General features: G+C 39.7%; 1 protein-coding gene across 7 annotated transcripts in view; it reads right to left on the bottom strand.

Annotated features, from left to right (window-relative positions):
* Nucleotides 1-14,623: 14,623 nt before the first annotated feature.
* CPSF6 (cleavage and polyadenylation specific factor 6) overlaps nt 14,624-21,632 on the bottom strand; it is a 35,072-nt gene continuing 28,063 nt past the window's right edge. For 4 of the 7 annotated variants that reach the window (XM_077469137.1, XM_077469142.1, XM_077469141.1 and 1 more), the window contains exon 10: nt 14,624-15,042. The gene's annotated coding sequence lies outside the window, so the exon portion shown is untranslated. Of the gene's footprint in view, nt 15,079-19,928; nt 20,068-20,503; nt 20,543-21,632 lie in introns of those variants that run through there. The other 3 variants (XM_077469138.1, XM_077469140.1, XM_077469139.1) reach the window with 3 other exon arrangements.

Below are 21,632 nucleotides of genomic sequence, written 5' to 3'. Positions count from 1 at the left end.
TGGGTCCCCCCCCCACAGCACCTTGTCCCCATGCTGATGGGGAAAAGGGCCTCACCTCCACCACCCTTTGTCCAATGGTTGTCTGCGGGTGGGGGGCTTATCAGAATCTGGAAGCCCCCTTTAATAAGGGGGCTCCCAGATCCTGGCCCCCACATGTGAATGAGTATGGGGTGCATTGTACCCCTACCCAGTCACCAAAAAGTGTCAAAAATTTAAAACCACAAGACAGTTTGACAATTATTTATTTTTTTAATAAAAGGAAGTGTGCCACGATGTACATCCATCATTGAATGATTGATTGAAATGAGTGATTGAAGATGGATGGACATCGCAAGACACTTCTTTTTTTAATAAAAGGAATCGTCAAAAACTGCCTATTGTGGTTTTTACTTTTTGGTCACTGGCTAGGGGTACAATGCAACCCTGCCCATTCACATGGGGGGGGGAGGGGCAGGATCGGGGGACACCTTGATAAAGGGGGCTTGCAGATTCTGATAAGCCCTCTCACACACAGACCCCCACAACCACCGGGCCAGGGTTGTGGGGACGAGGACCTTGTCCCCATCAACATGGGGACAAGGAGCAGACCCCAAAGCATCCTCCCCATGTTGAGTGCAAGCGGCCTGGTATGATTCAGGAGAGGGGCCGCTCACTCATCCCCCCCACCCCCACCCCCATTTCCTGGTCTGCCAGGCTGCTTGCTCGGATAAGGGTCTGGTATGGATTTTGGGGGGACTCCACACCAATTTGTTTACATTTTGGCATGGAGTTCCCCTTAAAATTTATACCAGACCCAAAAGGCCATATACGGCCGCCGTGTAAGTAGCCTTATATAGTGTGGGGCATGGACTTAGGCCCCTGAGCCAGATTGGCTAAAGGCACCCTGCAACTGTGGCCTGTTTTCAGCAGACAGTCCAAGTCAGATGTCTGCCTACATCACAGAGCCCATCCAGGCCGGGGATCATCACAATCTGGTCAGGATCTGCCCACAACCCCGGACCAGCCTCTCAGTGAGCTGCTGAGCCAGCCACTCCCTCCACATTCCAGTGGAGTGTGGGGCAGGGAGTTAGGGCAGACAGTGGTGACTGAATCACAAGCTCTCTGCTTACGGAGCTCTGAGCGATCAGCTGTGTTTGATCGCTTGTTTCTCAGTCTTAGAGCTGGTGGGGGACAGATACAGCAGCCACCTAGGTAAATATGAACTTCTCGTGTAAAGCAACCCTGTTGCTTTACACCAAACCTGACCTAAAACCTTTTTTGGGGCAACAGTGCCGATATGCAGACCCTCTTGTTTTTGCAATTACCCTCTGGCGCGGCCTTGGATACCAAGACCAGGTTTGTTTATAGAATTGTAACTTCTGGCAAAGTGAAGAATTTAGCTTCTAACCTTACTAGCATGAAGCACGTCCTATTATTCAACTGTGAAATGGCAAAATTGCAGAGGGCAGTAGAGGCTCAAGGATTTTACAATGGCAGGGTTGAGGTAATTTACACTTTGAAAGTGGTATGAAGGATAGTACAGTTACTCGTAGGCACAACAAAGTTTTTACATCAGCACTATTGCTATCTTGGAAACATTTTTGGCCAGGTTCACTTCAATACGTTCTATACATAGTAATCAGTACCACCAACACAACGCAAAAATGCTTTGTAAACCTTGATTTTTTTTCCCCCCCTTCTCCTGCAGTACTGGCTTGAGTCTCATAACTTATAAATAGTAAGAAAGGGAGGTCAGAACATACCGGCCCCATAAATAGTGATAAAGGCTATCTGGTTACAAAAAAAAAAATGGAGAGATTGCCAAGGTTTTGAATGTATTCTTCTCAGTCTTCATGAGGGAAATGGGGGGGGATTCAGTAACCAAGACTGCAATGTTTATCCTCACGAGACGACACAAGAAGCACCCTCATGGTTAACAGCATAGATTTAGAAATAGACTTGAGAAACTTAACATTAATAAATCCTCAGGACCAGATGGCTTACACCAAAGGGTCCTTAAGGAACTCATGTGATTGTTCAATAAAAGTAGGAACAATGGTCTGGCAGTTTATTGCCTTTAATAGTACCAGCCGATTGGAGAAAAGCCAAATGTAGCAACAATATTTAAAAAAGGGCCAAGATATCTCCCTGGGAACTACAGACCAGTTAACCTAACATCAATAGTTTGCAAGCTCTTGGAGAGGATAAGAGATTATATACACAAGATTTTAGTAAGGAAAACTATTAGCAGTAATTAGCATGGATTCATGCAGAATCGTTCTTGCCAAACCCATCTATTAACCTTCTAGGTGGAAGCGAGCTGCCATCTAGATAAAGGAAGGCCCGTAGATGTGATGCATCTGGATTTTGCAAAAGCATTCGATACAGTTCCCTATAAACGTTTACTGTACAAACTACATGGACTGAAAAAATGGTCAGGTGCCCCCCAGGGTTCTGTCCTGGGACCAAGCCGATTTCATTTATTTTATTCATAAACAATCTGGAAGATGGGATAAACAACTCAATCTCAGTATTTGCAAACAATACCAAGCTAAGCAAGGCAATAACTTCTACGCAGGATGTGGAAACCTTGCAAGATCCGAACAAATTAATGGGGTGGGCAACTACATGGCAAATGAGGTTTAATGTTGAAAAATGTAAAAGGTGCCCAAAATTATGAACGCAACCTAGTCATTAGAGAGAAAACCACGGGGGGGGGGGGGGGGGGGGGGTGATCCAGGATGAAAAAGGACCTGGGGGTCCTAGTAGATGGAAGGCTGCTGCAAGCAAAGCCAACAGACTTGGCATGCATTAAAATGGGGATTTACTCCAGAGATAGAGAGAATGCTCCCACTTTACAAGGCTCTGGTTTGGCCACACCTGGAGTATGCTGTACAGTTCTGGGCACCAGTCCTCAGGAGGGATGTGCTGGAGCGGGTCCAGAGAAGGGCAACAAAGCTAATAAAAGGGACTGGAGAATCTCAGTTACGGGGAAAGGCTGCAAGCACTGAACTTATTCTGCCTGGAGAAGAGACGCTTGCGAGGGGATATGATTTCAATGTACAAATACTGTACTGGTGACCCCACAATATGGATAAAACTCTTCTGCACAAGGGAATTTAAAAAGACACGCGGCCATTCAATAAAATTAGAAGAGAAGCGGTTTAAGCTTAAACTGCGTAGAGGGTTATTTACTGTTAGAGCGGTAAAGATGTGGAATTCTCTTCCACAAGCAGTAGTTATAGCAGGAGCATCGATAATTAAAAATAAACTATTAGATAGGCACCTTAACGATCACAACACACAGGGATATACAATGTAATATAACCAAAGCACACACACAGGTTGGACTTGGACATGTATTTTTTTTCAACCTCACCAACTATGCAAGTTAGATGTACAGATACATAAAGTTGTTCGATGCTGTATAAAATGAGATAAATTTCTCTGAAACCTCTGCACTGAGGCCCTCTGCAAAGAGCGGGCAGAGGGGACAGATAAGTCAATGAGCCATAACTCTGAATCACTCATCTGTGTGTAAATTTGAACCTTTATTATTATGGTGAATACGTTTTTCTCCTTAACCTTAAAGTAGAACTATATGCAAAACTTGTTCCCCCCCCCCCCCCCATTTTGGACAGAGTAAGGGAGGGTTATAACCCCTGTAATTTTTTGCCATCCTTGTCCCATTGGGGAAGATTTTCTCTCACTTCCTGTCTCACAGCCAAAACTGGAAGGGAGAGGAAATCCCTGTCCCCATTGGAAGATTTCTCCTCTATTACTTTTCTAGGGAGAACCCAAAAATGTGGATTTTTACTGTCAATAATAATGGTAAACAGGAAAAAGGGCAATTCATGCTTAACGGGGGCAGATACCTCTCCACTCTGTCCCCAAAAAAAAAAAAAAAAAAAAAAAAAAAAAAAACACACAATCTGCCTTTACACTTTAATATACTGCTGAACTATAACCCACATAGTGAGTGGTTATTACAATACAGATTTAGGGTCCTTTCACACAGGACGGATCAGTGCTGATCCGCCCTGTGGATATCCGCTTGCTCAGTGGGGATCGCCAAAGCGATCTCCGCTGAGCAGGAAGGTGACAGGTCTGTCTCTACACACTGCGCAGGGACAGACCTGTCACAGCGCCACTCTCCCCTATGGGAGATCGGGTGACGACGGACCGCAATGTCAGTCGTCACCCGATCCGATGACGGATGGAAAAATAGCTTTTTCCTCCGTCACACTTTTTTCGGATCGGAGCGGGTCGGATGTCAGCGGACTTGTCACCGCTGATATCCGATGCTCCATAGACCTCTATGGAGCATCCGTTCAGGTCCGCCTGTGAGTTTTTCAGGTGGACCTGAACGGATCGTCCGTGTGAAAGGGGCCTTATATTGTAAAAAAAAAAAAGCTGTAAAACATGACCACTGTATCATAAATTGTGTGTATATTTAAATAAACATTTTATAAAAGATAAAAACTTGATTTGCGAAATATGCCATTCATTGACCCAGGGGGGTCACATGTTTGCAGTTACTGGGCCTGGAGGAGATTGATGTCAAATTGCTACTTATGTAACCAATATTATAATTTTCTGCAGAAATTACCATGAAAAACTTCAGACATTCTTTACTCTCAGAAAGCTGATCATGCATACATTGCAATTTGTACACACAAAAAACAAACAATTACAAAATGAGTCAGGCATATTGCCCTGTGTATAACCTCTAATAATAGGGTTCATTTCCTTTACGTTCCCAAATTTTTCATTGAATTGCAAAACGCCATATCTGTACTATAAAAATGGAAGGGCAGAAAAAAAAAAAAAATAATTCTACTCCATGTAAAATGCCAGTCATTCACATTCAGGTTATACTGTTTCCCATAATAAGAATGGACATTGGCAAACAAAAATTATAGGCCAACCCTACGATAACATCTCCTACTACCAGCATGTCTTTTTGCAGCAAAGCAATACCAGGAACATAATAAAAAGAGGTAGTGAGGACTTGTATCTCACAATGGACTTCAAGAAAAGGATTTTTACAGCAAGTACAAAAATGGCATATTTAGTTTAGGTATAGGGATTTCCCAAAGCACTGAAAAGGGAGATGAGGGTAACACGTCAACAAGCAAACAGGCCCCAAACAAAAACCAGAACAGGTTAGAAACCTCATGCAGCAGCCTGCAAAACTCACCAAGCAAAAGGTGGTGTCCTCAGTGGCTCGAACATCCTCATGGTAAAACTTTGTAAAAGTATGCACCAAAAATCAAGTAGCAGTTAGCTGATAAATACATTTAGAAATGGTAGATATGGAATCTGCGTCAGGAAGCATAAAGAGGGAAACACACTGATGAATTGCATTAATAGCCTCTATCATCTGATCGCACAAACCACATCAAAAAGGTGTGAAGAGTGTTGTGCCCCCCCCCGCCCCCGCCTCGTGTCTGAGCAATGGGACAAAGAAAGGAAACACAAGGTTTAAAATGTCCTCGTTGAGATGGAAAGGTAAAAAAGTATCACCTTGTTATAGTGAAACACCAAGAACTCCTCCTTACAGGAAAATTCTGACAATTCCTAAACTCTAAAAGCCAAAGTAATAGCAACCAGGAAAAAACTCCAATGCAAAAGAACTAAAGAAAATCCCAGATGGGAGCAAATAGGTTTCTGCAATACAGAAAATACCAAATTGATGTCCTACAGAGTCTTGGGACAATATGAGTGACACCTTACACAAAAGACACACAAGTAATGTGAAGCAATAGGTTTCTGAAAGAAGACTGTCAAAGTTTTGTATTCAAGACCAGTCCAAGATTAACTCCAAGCTGGAGAAAAGTCAGGATGGGACTCGGGACATACTTGAGGATGAAATCCCCTAGCCTCAACACCAAGCAAAATAAAGATGTCCAAGTTCTGTGGTACATCTTCCTTGAAATTGCCTTCGGAGCCTTAAGTAGAGTAAGAATGACTGAATCAGGAACTCCCTAGGCTCAAACGATACTACAGCTAGTGACTGTAAAGAAGGATGGATTAGGAGACCTTGCGACAGGTCAAGAAGTGATATCACAATGTTGCAATACCAAGCTCTCTGGGAAAAGGCAAGGCAATCAGAACCATGGGAATCACTTCCACTTTAACTCTAAAGCAGGGAGGTAGAAGCTGTAATGGCGGTAAGGGTAAGATAAGGGAGAACAGGTCCTACTGTGTCATCAGAGCATCCATCATGAATGGACAACAAAAGAGCCACATCCGGGTACCCCATCATTGGTAGAGTTAATCGAACACTTCTGGAAGAAAAACCCACTCCCCAGACAGTTGCTGACAAAAGAAATCCACCTGCCAATTTTCCAAACTTAAATGCGAGTTCTGCCCAAGACTGAATGAAGTTCCCTTCCTCCTGGACCAAATGCCTTCTGGTGCCTCCTTGATGTATGCCGCCGCCACCACCACCGCATTGTCCAACTGAACCCATAAAGGGTGGTCCCTAAAGCTACACTGTCCAATACAACAAGGCCAGGTGAATTGCATCAATTCAAGGATGTTGATGGGCATTTTTTAAACAAAACAAACTAAAATGGCTATATGGAGGGGGGGGGGGGGGGGAGCTTATATTGACTGGTTTGCGTATAAGTTAGAATCTACAAACCATGGGAGAGATTTGTGGCATTTTTAATATTAATGGCGGTGATCTGCGATTTTTAGCGGTATTGCAACATTGCGGCCGACAGATCGGACACTTGAAACATTTTTAGGACCATTGAAATTTATACAGCGACCAGTGCTATAAAAATGCACCAATTACTGTGTAAATTACACGGGTAGGGAAGGGGTTAACACTTGGGGGCAATCAAGGGGTTACATTTGTTTCTCCTGTGTTCTAACTGTATGGGGATAGCACTGAGTTGGAGGGGAGACATTATGTTTCTACTTACTAGCAACAGACGTGTCTCCTCTCCTCTGACAGCACAGTTTACACTCACAAATCACTGTCCTGGCGCTCGTGCACACAATCAAGCGTGGCCAGCAGCGATCGTGACCAGCCATGTGCATTGGGTGCCCCCAGACGTGCAGCTGGCGTGCTCTAGCAGCTCTTAAAAGGCAGCGGTGCCATTGTGCCTCAGTAAATGTACGTGAGACAGTCGGGAACGGTTAAAGTGCTAATCCATAAAATCTAAAAAGAACCACAAATAAGCGATATTCTTGCTATCAACCATATATCAATAATCAAAGATCGTATACATTTAGGTTCATAGTGATCAAAAAGTGTGAAAGAGGAAGCACATAGAGAAGCACTTACTTGTTGATCTTGTCCTTCGCACTTTTTGGAAGATTTCCATGTAGACTCACACTTTTTGCTGATCACTATGAATTTAAATGTATACCATCTTTGAATGACCATGCATATATGGTTGATAGCAAGAATACCACTCATTTGTAATTTTTATGTGATTACTTTGAGGAGATCTGTGCACTAGCACTTTAAAGCAGGTTATCCACATAAACATTTAACATGCTTCTTTGCAAGGTAATTCTGCTGACCAACACGTCAGTCATCCAATTCAGTAAACCGATTCTAACCACTTTAACCTACAGGTAAGCCTAGATTAAGGCTTACCTGTACGTGCAAGAAATATCTCCCAAACCTAAAAGGTTTAAGAGATATTTGCAGAAATAGCAGCACCATGTCTACGACGCATGTTTCTAGCGGCGATCATGGCGTCAGTGGCAGCACCAGTGCGCGGTGACTGGCCGGAGCAGCAATACTCGGAAGACATGCCGAGTCAATGACGGAGGAGGTGAACGAGGGTTGCTTCGATCTCAGGCAAGTAATACATAATGAGCTAGTATGCTATGCCAAGGTGCTCAGAGCTGGCAAGTATTCCAGAAGGCTGCTGCTCTACCCAATGATAAACAGATGGGATTTCCAACCATATCACAAGGAACAGTAGGAAGGTGCTCCAGAAGTAGGGTTACCAGATCGGTAAAGCGAGTCAGATCCTCACAGAACACACCGAGTCCCAGGGGATACATTGCACAGGGGCTGCACCCAGGTTGCTCCCACCCCATAAGTATTTGGGGACCCCTAATCCAACATTCCCTCCTCTTTGACATCTGACACAAAGGGGTCAAATTCACCAAGTTAAATAATGGCCAATAAAATAGCTCTTGCAGTAAATGAGTTTTGAAAGTGCAATTTAGTAAGAATTTTGCATTAAATAACAAATGTGGCATTTGTTAGATTGAGCGGTAATTTTTTTTATGCATTACTTTACTGCATTGAGCTAGTTTAACCACTTCCCGACCAGCGCACGACGATGTACGTCGACAGAATGGCACGGGCAGGCATATTGGCGTACATGTACGTCCAATATTCGTTGCCGCCGTGCCGTCGGGAGCGCGCCGCCGCCGGCGCGCTGCCGCGCTGGTCGGGACCCCCGTGAGTCCGGTCGCGGGACCCGCGGACTTGATCGCCGCGGGCATCCCCGCGATCGTCTCACGGAGCGGCCGAATGGAGGAAATGCTGTATAAACAACATTTTTCCATTCTGCCTAGCAACTAGTGACGCTGATCTCTGCTCCATGTGATTGGAGCAGAGATCAGTGTACATTAAATGAAAGCCCAACCCCCCCACAGTTAGTAACACACCCCTAGGAACACTTAACCCCTACACTGCCACCCACTGGTTAACCCTTTCACTGCCAGTGTCATTTACACAGGAATCACTGCATTTATATAGCAGTGATTAATGTATAAATGACAATGGTCCCAAAAATGTGTCAAAAATGTCCGATGGGTCCCCCACAATGTCGCAGTCACAATAAAAAAATCGCAGATCGCCGCCATTACTAGTAAAAAAAAAAAAAAAAATTATTAATAAAAATGCTATAAAACTATCCCTATTTTGTAAACGCTATAACTTTTGCGCAAACCAATCAATAATCGCTTATTGCGATTTTTTTTACCAAAAATATGTAGAAGAATACGTATCGGCCTAAACTGAGGGAAAAAAATGTTTTTTTTATATATTTTTGGGGGATATTTATTATTACAAAAAGTAAAAAATAATGCGTTTTTTTCAAAATTATCGCTCTATTTTTGTTTATAGCGCAAAAAATAAAAACCGCAGGGGTGATCAAATACCACCAAAAGAAAGCTCTATTTGTGGGAAAAAAAGGACGTTAATTTTGTTTGGGAGCCACGTCGCACGACCGCGCAATTGTCAGTTAAAGCGACGCAGTGCCGAATCGCAAAAAGTGGTCTGGTCTTTGACCAGCAAATTGGTCCGGTCTGAAAGTGGTTAAGAAGCAGGCGCAAACATACACCACAGCATGCGCATCTGTAGCATGCATAGAACATGCTGCAGCAAAAATTAAATTTCTAAGGAAAATATTTCTGCCCAAAGCACCTACTCCAAGTTGAGGGCATGTGGCCTAGTATGGTTTGGGGGGGGGGGGGGGGTGCTCGCTTATCCCTCCCCTTTCCTGACCTGCCAAGCTGCATGCTCGGATAAGGGTCTCTTATGGATTTTGGGGGATGGGCCCTACGCCAATTGTTTTCTTTTAATTTTGGTGTGGGGTGTCCCTGAAAATCCATACCAGTACTGAAGGGCCGGGTAGGCATTGGGGAGGACCCCATAATTTTTAATTTCCGGCATGTTTTTTTTTTTACATTCGGCTGTCAGTGGGAAGCCGCTAACAGCTGATGATTCATCAGTTGTTAAGGATGCCCAGCCATTTTTCATAGTGCATAATAATTTTTTTGTGAATTGGACTTCATTTACTGCATGCAAATGAGTCACGTGACTTATCGCATGCGGTAAACCATAGTGACCCCAAAGCCCACTGACACGTATATAGGGACCCTTGCTGGAAAACAGCGGTCCAAATCAGCTGAGAAGGCAGCGTGTCACTAAACACCACTGCACTGGTAACACCAGGAGATTTGAACCATTATAATCTCACCAGTGCCCCACCACCTCCACAAGGCAATTGTGTGGCCTGACACGAGCAGCTTTGCTGAGACCTGTAGCCCCACTAAGTTGTGATCTTCAGTGACTTGTAGTCCCACAGGGAAAACAAAATGAATTTCTGAAGCGCTCGGAACTGGCAGTCAAATGAGGGTGTATTAAAAATAGTGCTGACCCCCAGTGCAGCTGCCAACCACTGGACGAATGGGACACAAAATGTAAAAAACAGAAAAGCAGCGCTCTATGGGTAAAAGTCAGAATCATATAAAAGTATGCGTACATGGAAACATATGCACCTTGGATTGGATTCAAATTCAGTTATTGCACTTAAACTACTACCAAGCAATATACACAGGGCTGTTAGTGCTGGTGCGGACTGCAGCAAAAGAAATAGCATATAGCTATATAAACGATATAAAAACTGTACCACAATGAAGTCTTGACAGGAAGGGGTTAACTCAGGAGGTTTGCCGGTCACTTAGGCCCCTTTCACACTGGGGTGGTGCAGGCGTCGGCGGTATATTAGCGCTGTAGCACCTGAAAAACGCCTCAGTGTCAAAAAGGGCCTCATGGAAAAGGGTCATCCTGAGATTTATGGAAGGTGTTATGGTGTAGATCGGAGGGAGTGGGATGATAGAAAGCCTCTTCCTGCCGACACCCAGACACCGCAAACTGAAGGGGAGCAATAACTGGCCTCAGTGATTCACAGACACAGCGTCAAGCTGTGGGGAGCACGATGTATCCGTCCCCAACGGGGAATGAAGCTGGGAAAGCCAAGTGTAATCAATGAAGCCAGGTGTGCGCAATGACGTTAGCGCTGCTCCGGAGCCGGAACCCTGTTGGTAGTGGTAGACGGCAAGGTGGAAGGTTACCGTATCTGACATGTTTCGTACACCTGCGCTTTGTCAAACTGTTGGTCACACTTGCCTTTTCTAGCTTCATTACCCAGTGGTGACGGATACATCATGTTCCCCACTGCTTGACGCTGTGTCTGTGGATCTTTGAAAAAAAAAAAAAAGCTGTCTCCATTTCAAGTAGTTATACGATTGAAGCTGGCATCCGAAAAGGCCTACATTTCTCAAGTAGAACTTGAGAAGCCTTGACAAGCTGTTAAACCTTTGCTTGATGCCAAAAAGCCCAAGAAGCATTCATAGAACTAGTTGAGTATGCCTTGACACTAAAGGGTAGAACCTGATATTTGAGACCACAAGCTAAAAGGGTGGAATGAGAAGCTATGGGCACCCTTAGAGACCAGCCAGGATGACAAAAAGAATCAGTCTGTCTAAAAGAAGAAGTAACAGAATTACAACATGAACCACATTCAGACAATGGAGAAAATGTCCCCCCCCCATTTTGGTGAACTGAACCTAAACAAAAGGGACAAAAGAACAGCTAGGATAAAAAAAGGACAAAATACCTTTAGCAACAAAACATCCTAGGCCTCAACACCACCTTGTCTCTATGCAAATCCTGAAAGGTTCCTTACAAACCAGGCCAACGGTTCAGGCATATACCTAAACAGAGGTGAGGGAAACTAGAACCACATGTGCCTTGGCCAAACCAGAAAAATTAAGATCACAAGCATACCCTCCCTTCTCGATTCTGCATAAAATACCAACACAGTGCTTCGTCTAGATGATGCCTATAACAGAAGATAAACCAATTCAGTTTTTGAACCATGTTTCTGCTTATTTTAATTTTCTATTTTTATGTACGCCAGGCATGGCGTTGTCTGACTGAACCTGTGACAGTGACCCTATAGCACAATGGTCCAATGCAACAGATAGCCAGATTGCTCAAAACTCCAGAACATAGTTGAGGATGAGATTTTTCCCTAGTCCAACAGACTAGCAGCCATTGCGATTATCTTTAAAAAAAAAAAAAAACAGGATGTACAGCATTTCCCAATTTCAGGGCTGGATTCCTAAACCAACAGGCCAGGGACAACCTATGCCAAAAACAAAAATCTGTATGGACAGGACTGATTTGTCACACAATAAGAATACTGTGTTATAAGCATCTGGAGCAGAGAGTCAAAAACTCCTGGACTAAAGCCTGGGATAGAAGTTTGGAACATCTGCTGAGGAAGAAATACTCTGGCCTGAGCAGTGTCTAGCACCAGACCCAGCACCGATTTCTAAGAGTTCAGAATTTATCCGAAACCAATGGAACATGTGAGCAGTCAAGGCTGCACTGTCAGACACAGCCTGTAACAACTGTTAGCCTCAGAAGGTGGTCATCTAAGTATCCCATGAGTGAAACAGAGCTAACCATGGGGCTAGCACATTGGTGAATGCCTGGGGTGCAGATAAGAGTCGAATGGTGAGCTATATGGGGACATACAGGTATGCATACTTTATGTCCACAGAAGTCACCTCGGTGAAGAGAGGGGATGACAAACCTGGTGAATTCCATTCAGAATCGCTGAATGCAAACTAATCCATACCGTGCTTTGAAATCCAGGATGGGGAGGATGCCCTTGAGTTTTGGAACTGAACAGATTGGTTGGTTGCAGAAACTGGGGCAATGACTCCTTGCTTCAAAAGCCCCTAGAAAGCAAGCTAGAGATCTGCTAATCTGTGCAATGACACAGGAAGGTTGGAGATTAGAAAACAAGGGGACTGGGAGCTAAACTGTGGCCCCTGGAACTTTACTCCTGCACCCATACATTTGAGATGCAAGTCAAGTGTCTGCAATACACTAATAGATGCACCTTACTCTTTGAAAAGAGGGGGAGCACCTTTGCGAAGAACTATCGATACTAGCAAAATTGATTAGACCATTTCCAGCAGAATGGAAAAGAAAACATCCTCCTATGACACTAGCACGATGGCAGTTAAGTTATCCTGGGCTGGACTACATTTGTTTGCCAGTGTAATCCCTATTTTGACACAAGCTCTATTTAGTAAATATACAGAAAATGTTTCCAGGTTCCCCAAGATACATGATTCTGTGTGAAGAAAAAAAAAGTCTAGTGTTTATCTATATAGAGTTAGCACACAGAATAAAATTTGCAGTTTACTTACAGTGCAGCAGTCTTGGCTTGCAAAACCAAACAGTAACAGTAACATATGATGAAAACAAGTTTATTTATAGCAATATTTCACAGCTTAAGCTTAGAATAATTCAAAAGCATTAAAAAAAAAAAAACCTGAACACCCAAACATGCGTCTATAAAATAGTTGGACTGGTAAACAAACAAAACACTTCACAATAATGAGCAAATTTCAATTCACGCACTTCACAGTTTACAATATTTTGGCAATAGCTAAATAATTGTACCACATTAAAATCTCTATGTATGAAAATAAAGTTTAACTTGATAACACATAGGTGTTATTTACATCAGTAAGATGTAAGCTACAAAAAATACAGGATGGCCAGAAGGGGGGGGGGGGGGGGGGGCATTTTGTCCATAAAACAAAATTTCCTAACTCTAGACATCTGTATGTACACACAATATCACATGTTATTGTTTTTTAAATCAGCAATAAAAATATTTACAGAGCAATGCTCCAGCCAGTTTTGATTTGAAGAGCCATGCATGTAATAACAGTTTCATAAAAGTGGAAAACAAATTTGAGGACAATGTTTTATAAAGCCTATTTTTACAGCTTATAGGATACAAAATCTGTTTATCTTAAAAAAAATGAATTATAATACATACTTCTAATATGGAGAAAGCACACTGTGATGAAATACTTACCTGTGTATAGGTAATTTTAGGCAAAAAAGTCTTTAACACGTCAGAAAAACTAGAAAAAAAAAAATGTTTTTCTGTTCTGGGGGGACGGGGGACGGACCTTTTACAGTCCAAAAATCCCTTATGAAAATAAAATTTGTTAGTTGACTACAGCAAACACTGATATGGTTCCTAGACACATACACGCAATGGACATTCCTTGGCTTGCTACACAGTGTCAAAAACATTCCCAATTAGAATTTTTTATTATTATTTTTTTTTACTCACAATATATTCTGCAGAGAATACTTTCTCCACTAAATGGAAGAACCTGTTTAACAGAACAGTAACAAAGCAGTTTGAAAATTGATCATGCCACCAAAGGTCTTGGAAACTTGTAAACACACATGGCCTCATGAAAATGTGGTGGTAATTTACTATAAATCTTTCACAGAAAGAAAAATTATTTTGGGTAGAAAGGAAAGTTAACGCCACCACTCATTATTTACAGTGGGAGAAGTGGTCATTTCATAATTAATGAGATGACAAGCTGCCAGTTAAGTGGTAGCCAATCTGGATTTTTTTTGTATTCCCAAAAGCAAGTTTGCAACACCAATAGTGACAGTCCATTTTCTTGCAATATTCAAACATTTTAAATTTTCAATATACAGTCAAAAACAAATGGAATGGTTAACCATTTAAGGACACAATCATGGCTGGTCTCAAATGAATGTATTGAGTTTGTATTTGATACAGACCACAGCCAAATAACCACCGATAACCAAGCTATTGGTCGAGAAATACAATGTAAAAAAAATGTGTTTATCTAGTAAATAAATAAATGAGACAGGAAACTATGCTAATGCATCTCTAAAAACTTCAGTGTATATGTAATAAAATCTGTTTTGTAAAAAAGGAAGAATATACTGCCAAATGCAAACCTTTCCCTGAGGTGTAAACAGCAAAATAACTTGAAAAGCTTTACACATCAGCCCCATTAAACAGTTTATTACAACACTATCTACTGTAATTGAGGTGGTATTTACAGACATTATTAGGACACAAATATTTTAACAGGAATAAACAACTATAAAAACAAGAAAGAGCGTTTTTTTTTTCCCAACTGCTTGTACATTATAAATTGTAAATATAATGTATAAACCCAAGTTGCAAGAGCTAATAAAGGTTTAAGTCACACAGGTTTCCTTCAAATAAAACATTTATGCAACATAAAAAATAAAAGTAGATCTACTGGTTACCATGTTTGCAGAATTGCTTTATTCACATCTAGATCTGCTCATTTTTATCCGTAACTTTGAGCTGTTGAATCATATGTAGCAAACTGATGGCCAAGTATCTTCTTTTCCATTAGATGAACATGTGATCTTTAAAGATGTTCCTCTTCTTTCAGCTGTAACGTTTTAAGATTTGTGATGTAGATTTTTTGCTACAGTACATAACATACAAAATCTGTGATAATAGTACAAACATTTTGTAAGCAATTACAACATACTAAAATTGATGCGGTATTTTGATAAATAACCAAGGCATCACATGCAGAAAAAGTAGCTAATGTATTTTATATACATGCATATAGGAATTTAATTGTAAAAACTTGTTTTACAGAAAATCATAACAGAGTATTAGGTGGGGTCTCATATCCAAGCAAAATTCTTAGCTTTAAGACAACACCTAACACGCAGGCCCTGTGCAATATTCATATGCATCATAAAAGAGAAAAAAAATAAGAAAACACACACAATATACATATATGTATACTAAGAATTTAAAAAATTGCTTTTTAAAATGTTAAAAGGTTTGGCGAAGGTTACATTTAAAAGTCTGCAAGATGCATTACATATTCTAACCAACAGAAACATGCTAACTGCACTTGGAAGACATTTTAAATACATTAACACTACATAATTAAACACAATTACAGATATAGTAAGATCAATTGTTTTCAAAAATTTTATTGAAGATTTTTTTTGTTTTGATTTTTAAAATACACTTAGGTTGATTTACTAAAGGAATGAAGACTGTTCACTAAGCAAAGTGACTGTTAAGCATTTAGCAAATAAGGTAAAGCTCTGGTACTTCAATCATCCAACTATGGAAAGTGAAAATAACCCCCCCCCCCCCCCCCCCAGATTTCCTGGAGCGAGTTGGTATTCAAAGCACACACAACTTCACCTTGTTTACTAACCAAAGGGGAGACTTACTTTGCTTAGTGAACGGCCTCTACTCATTTAATAATTTACCCCAACTGTTTATTGTGCAGTAAATTATATAAAAAAAAAATATATATAGAAAAAGCATTTTTTAAAATCACAGTCCTTTTCTACTAAACAGCCGGTACAAATAATTCTGTAATTGTAAAAAATCATAGTAAATCCTAGTGATTTTATGACAATTTGAAAATGAACACTAAATTGCTACTGTTTTGATAAACATTTTGTTAGCTACGAAATAAATATGAAAAATGTATCAAGAAATGCTTAACATATAAAATATTACACAATAAAAAATAAAATAGCGAAGGCTGCTGGTATAAAATTATTATTTCAGACTTAAACTAAGCCTAAAGGACATCCATGAAATAAGATTTATTCGTTTTGAGAAATTAAAATTTTACTGTCTTGTAACTAGAACATCACCCAGGGCAAGCATGATGAGCTCAACGTGAAGTTGAGCTGCAACTTTCTTAAAAATCCGGATATATTACATTTAAAAAAATATATATTACATACATACTAAGTATACACGTTACAAAAAAATGAGACAAAATAAATATTTGCTAAAGCATACAATATGCAATTGTCAATTTATTTACAGAGAAAAGTTGTCATCAGAAGCATTACTAAAGGCAGACCATAGATGATACGATTTTCTTTCCTGCAAGAAAGTAAATCACTCGATTCCCCCATCAATGCAGTCAGTGTTGATGGGGGAATCCCTCCGGTGGAGCCATATAGTGTTCTCCCGGTGGGGGGTGTGGGCGCAGTCCCTGCCTGGAGAACAGTCATTATTGCTAGCTGCTACACCCACTGGCAATAATCGTATGTAAAATATCCAGTATGCTGGTTGTACCAAAGTAGATCGATTGATTGACTTGTGTACAATCAGCCTGCACATAGATGGTTTGAATCTCAGCCAGTCCCTGCTGAACCAGCCAAGATTTAAATCTTCCATGGCTGCCTTAAATCTGCATTCTCTCAATGGAGACAGTGGGAGATATCAGCCCCGATTCTACACTCACATGTATGAGAAAAATGCCTGGCAAAAAACGGTATACTTATATTTCTTTAAGCATTAGTCAAATTAAAAGTATGTGTGCGTAAAACATTAAGATTTCTAGTCAAAGTTCTTGATGACATGACATAAGACAATAATATATTGTACTGCTTTAGTAAATATAGTGATTTCATTAGAACACGTTAAAGAGGGCTGTTTTATTTTTTATTTTTTTATTTACACAAGTATTGGTGTAGTAAAAAAATGTTATGTAGAATGAGCCAATAAAATATACCAAAAATAAACCCACAATACCGCAGACTTCCTTCAACCCATGAAGCAGTGTGGATAGACATGACACTAAATTATATACCTGTCATTCTGTATAAAATTTTGATTTCATCACTCTGAATATATGTAATCAAAATAAGTCATTAAAAAAAATGTATTACTTGCTAGTATACATTTCAGACATAAAAAAAAGCCTCAAGACCATCTAGGAACGCCAAGAGATCATGATCAGCAGGAACTGAACGTTTGGTCTATGTAACAAGACCACAAATCTGTTCCCACTAACAAAAAAAAGGTTTTCCTGCAAGTTTGTTTTGTTAAATATAAGCACTATTAATCTATGTAACCACACGTCTGGCCAGCGTTAAATACAGCATACTAAAAGCCTATCAATCAATATAGTTAAGCTATATCAATGCAATTATTTACAAAAGGAATATTTTACAGCAAATAGTTGTGAATGTTACAGAAAATTACAAGGTTTACAAAATGTCAGATGTCACCGTTTACAGTATTGGTCCATGGGACAGTTTATTACAAACATGTTTATTACTTACAGACAGTGTACTAAATACTGTTTTGTGTTAGATTAAATATACAAAGCATGGACACCAAAAAAATGTCAGCACTAAAGGAATCGTAACTGTCAGTATAAATCTATTTAACATTTAACATTTTTTAACTCTTTTTGGCCATAAAGGGGGATTTTTATTTTTTAATTTTTTTAACCATTCACCACAAAAACAACCGTGAATGCCCAGTGTGTCAGAAAGCAAATTCCCTCTTCCTTCTTGTAAAAAAACAAAATATTTCCCCAAGTATTATCATGTCTGCAAAACTAGGGATAGGCTTATATTTATAAACAGATAAAAGGGGGAATTAAGTAAATTATAATAAAAAAGCCTAATTTCCATTAGTTTTATTTGTAAGAGCATTTTTAAACGGGAAGGGGGTATGTTTATAAAGCAGTGAATGGGACATTCAAACATTCACTTCCTTGTACATGCGTTTTAAATTACAGTGGTTCACCTGCAGGAAATATTTAGTGAATACACATTCAGTGCGTAATAAAAAACAAAAACAAAAAACCCTAAGCTATCATGCACACTACTGATCAATTCAGTTTTTTTACAAATTCCCCAACTTATTGTTTAAAACCCCAAGTGCAGTATTCTTCTGACACAGGGCCCCAAAAGTGGATTGCTCACACTGCTATATAGATCATTACATACAAGCAAAAACTGAACGTGGACCAAAACTACACGTTAAAGTGTTTAAAAAAATTGAAATTAGTAGGTGTAAAAATTTAATAATTTAGGACACCTTACTATTTCAAGATGCCAGTCCACTGATGATACATACACTGTGCAACACCAAGCACTGCTTGTAATATAACATGGAATGGGTTCTAGACCCAAAATCCCAGTGTGATGTTAGAGCAAAAAACAAACCTACACCTTTTACTGCTTCAGTAATTTTAATAAAGAGGTTTTGTCTAAGTTTAAGTCAGTTTTAAGCAAAAAAAATAAAAAATTATATAGTATAATATATATATATATATATATATATATATATATATATATATATATATATATATATATATATATATATATATATATATATATATACATATTTATTTCTATTAATGAATTTATCTAAGAAAAATTGCAAATGCAAAAAGGATGGGTGGGGGAGATATTCAGCATTTACTAAGGCAAGTCCTATTTAATGAACTCTTCCAAGGTAGGACATGTATTACAAAAGGTTTACTTATAAAATTATGGAACTCAATTTCACCAATTTACAAAAATCACAACATATAATTTACCTTAAAGACCGGCGTGTGCAAAACGCCAAAACTTTACATGTGCCTTGTGTATGACAGTTCCATATATAAAGACATGTCAATCACGCATGTGTTTGAATGTTCAGGTTAGGTGAAGTCTGTCTTGATAGCTACCTGCTTAAAAATACACCTAAGGCTAGCAAACACATAACACAGCAATGTAATCCACATAACGAGCGGTGCCTGCACATATCCTTGGTTATTTTTTTCTCTGCAGCCCAGGAGCCCCCAAAATCACAGGTTGCATGCAGTGAACTGAAAGATTTTCAATTTTTATTTCATGTTGAAAGAGGGCCCACCCGCTCTGATACATTTCAACTGTGCCAAAAAGACTGGTCACCACAGTGATGGATCAATAAGAATATGCATGTATTTGTAAGGGACAGGGTCAGTGATGAACACTGCAAGCATTGAAATCTACAGATTACAGGAGCTTGGGATTTAGAGCTCCTGAGCTACCAGAGGAAAATGTCTAAAAATAAATAAAAAAAAGTGTGCACTACTCCATGCATGCACTCCTGAACCATTGTACAGTTATGGTTCTGAAACGTGTGCTTCTTTATAGGTGGGTTTACAAAAGTCAGGTAAAAAAGCTGTAGTGAGTAAGGACACTTAAAAATATCATGTAAGTTAGTGGGGTTGATTTACTAAAACTAAGAGTGCAAAATCTGGTGCAGCTGGGCATGGTAACCAATCAGCTTCTAACTTCAGCTTGTTCAATTAAGCCTCGACAATAAAACCTGGAAGCCGATTGGTTCTATGCAGACCTGCACCAGACTGTGCTACTCTCCAATTTTAGTAAATCAACTCTAATGTTACACAGTAGCAGTCATGCTTTTCGCTGCAACATTAGAGCCAAATACGCATTTCCACTTGTAGATACGCTATACTAGGAAGCACTATACAAGAAATTGTATAAACACAAACAATGTAAAAAGATTTTTTTAATGGTGAAAAAGTGAAACACAACATGATAAACCAGGCACAAATTATAGTCCAATATCACAATAGGCAAAAGAGTCACAAAGTTTTGGAATTCTAATCGTTCATTCTTAGCAACTGTGACTGGTAAACAGAAAAGAAGGCATGTCTTACAAAAACATTTTTTTCCAAGACTTTTGTTTTTTTCTTAAAAATGAAATTGGACTTAATAATATTTTAAAGTGCATTGAACAAAAAGTAATAACATTCAATACTGAAGTTACATCTACTGAAATTGACTATGCAACTGAAGGAAAGTACTTTAGTTTTTTTGTGATCTGTAGCTAAATATAAATGACTTGTTTTAAGATGCATATTATTTTAGCCGGAAATAGGTCCGTCTGAATAAATTTTCAATTGGAACGCTGATGTGATCCCAACTGCCTGCAAAAAATGTCTGTATTGCATTTTTAATACAATTGTCTCTTTGCAATTAAAAAGGTTATCTACTGTACAATATAAACAATAGTTTATTGTTTTCCACAAATGGAACAATAGGCCATTGCACTGATCTACTTACTAGATGTACAGGAGGCTGTCTAAATGCCCATGTGCAAGTCTGATGAAAAAAAAAAAAAAAATACTTCAGGGCTGATCATTTATAAATTACAGTAAAACCTTGGTTTGAGAGCGTTTTGCAAAACAAGGAACACTTTTTAATAAATATTGACTTTATATACAAGCAATGTATTGATATACAAGTAGCATCATGTCACAACTGAGTATAAAAGAGAAGAGAGACGCCTCCAAGTGTAGCAATACAGTTACATTTAATGAAGGTACAACATTTATAAACTCACATGGTTTATGATTAAAACATTAAGACATTTGGGGTAAAGCTCTCCACATAGACTGTACTCCGCACAGCCATTGACGTCATCCCTTCCATGCTGCGCTCCACAGCTGGTTCAAGCCTCGCTTTCAGATCGCTCTACTGGAGGGTAGTCTTTCTGGTCATGATTGCAGACTGACAGCGGTGAGAGCTGGCGGTTCGGGGGATGGTCTATGTAAACTGCTTTACTGTGGATGCTTGTATACTTGGATGCGCCTGTTTTTATCATCAACCATGTGAATTGCTAAAATGTTGTACCTTCATTAAATGTAACCATATTGCTACCCTTAAGAGGCGCCTCTCTTTGTTTATACTTTCTAGGTCCTTTTGGATTTTGCTTCTAATCCCCTTGTGGAGGCTGCCATTTGTGGATGGACATTTTATGGTTACACAACCTATCACATTGCTATAATCTTTTAATATGGACTATAAAACTAAAGGATTTATGATAAATGGTTGTGGAGCAAATATCATTTGAGTTTCCATTCATTTTTATGGGAAAATTTGCTTTGATATAGTGCTTTGAATTACAAGCATGCTTCCGGACGAATTATGCTTGCAATCCAAAATTTTACTGTATTAGAATCCCTCAGGTAATTGCATGCACCCAGCTTAACACAAGCAAGCAAGGCACAAGAGGAGGATTCACACGCACTTAAAAAAAATACAGGAACTTGTGCTAATTTTGTCATCAGCAGTGCTAAATTCCACAGTTCTTACAAGATTTATTACTTTGCATCTAATGATGCGGCCAAGCAGTTGTCACAGGTTTCATTAGAGAACTACTCCAAGAATCATTTCATTTTTAAAAACATTG

Source organism: Lithobates pipiens, unplaced genomic scaffold (assembly GCF_037356315.1).
Source record: "Lithobates pipiens isolate NorthernLeopardFrog02 unplaced genomic scaffold, aLitPip1_a1.2 Scaffold_8, whole genome shotgun sequence".
NCBI lineage: Eukaryota > Metazoa > Chordata > Amphibia > Anura > Ranidae > Lithobates > Lithobates pipiens.
The sequence above is the reverse complement of the archived record's forward strand: the minus strand, read 5'-3'. Positions and strand labels throughout refer to the sequence as shown.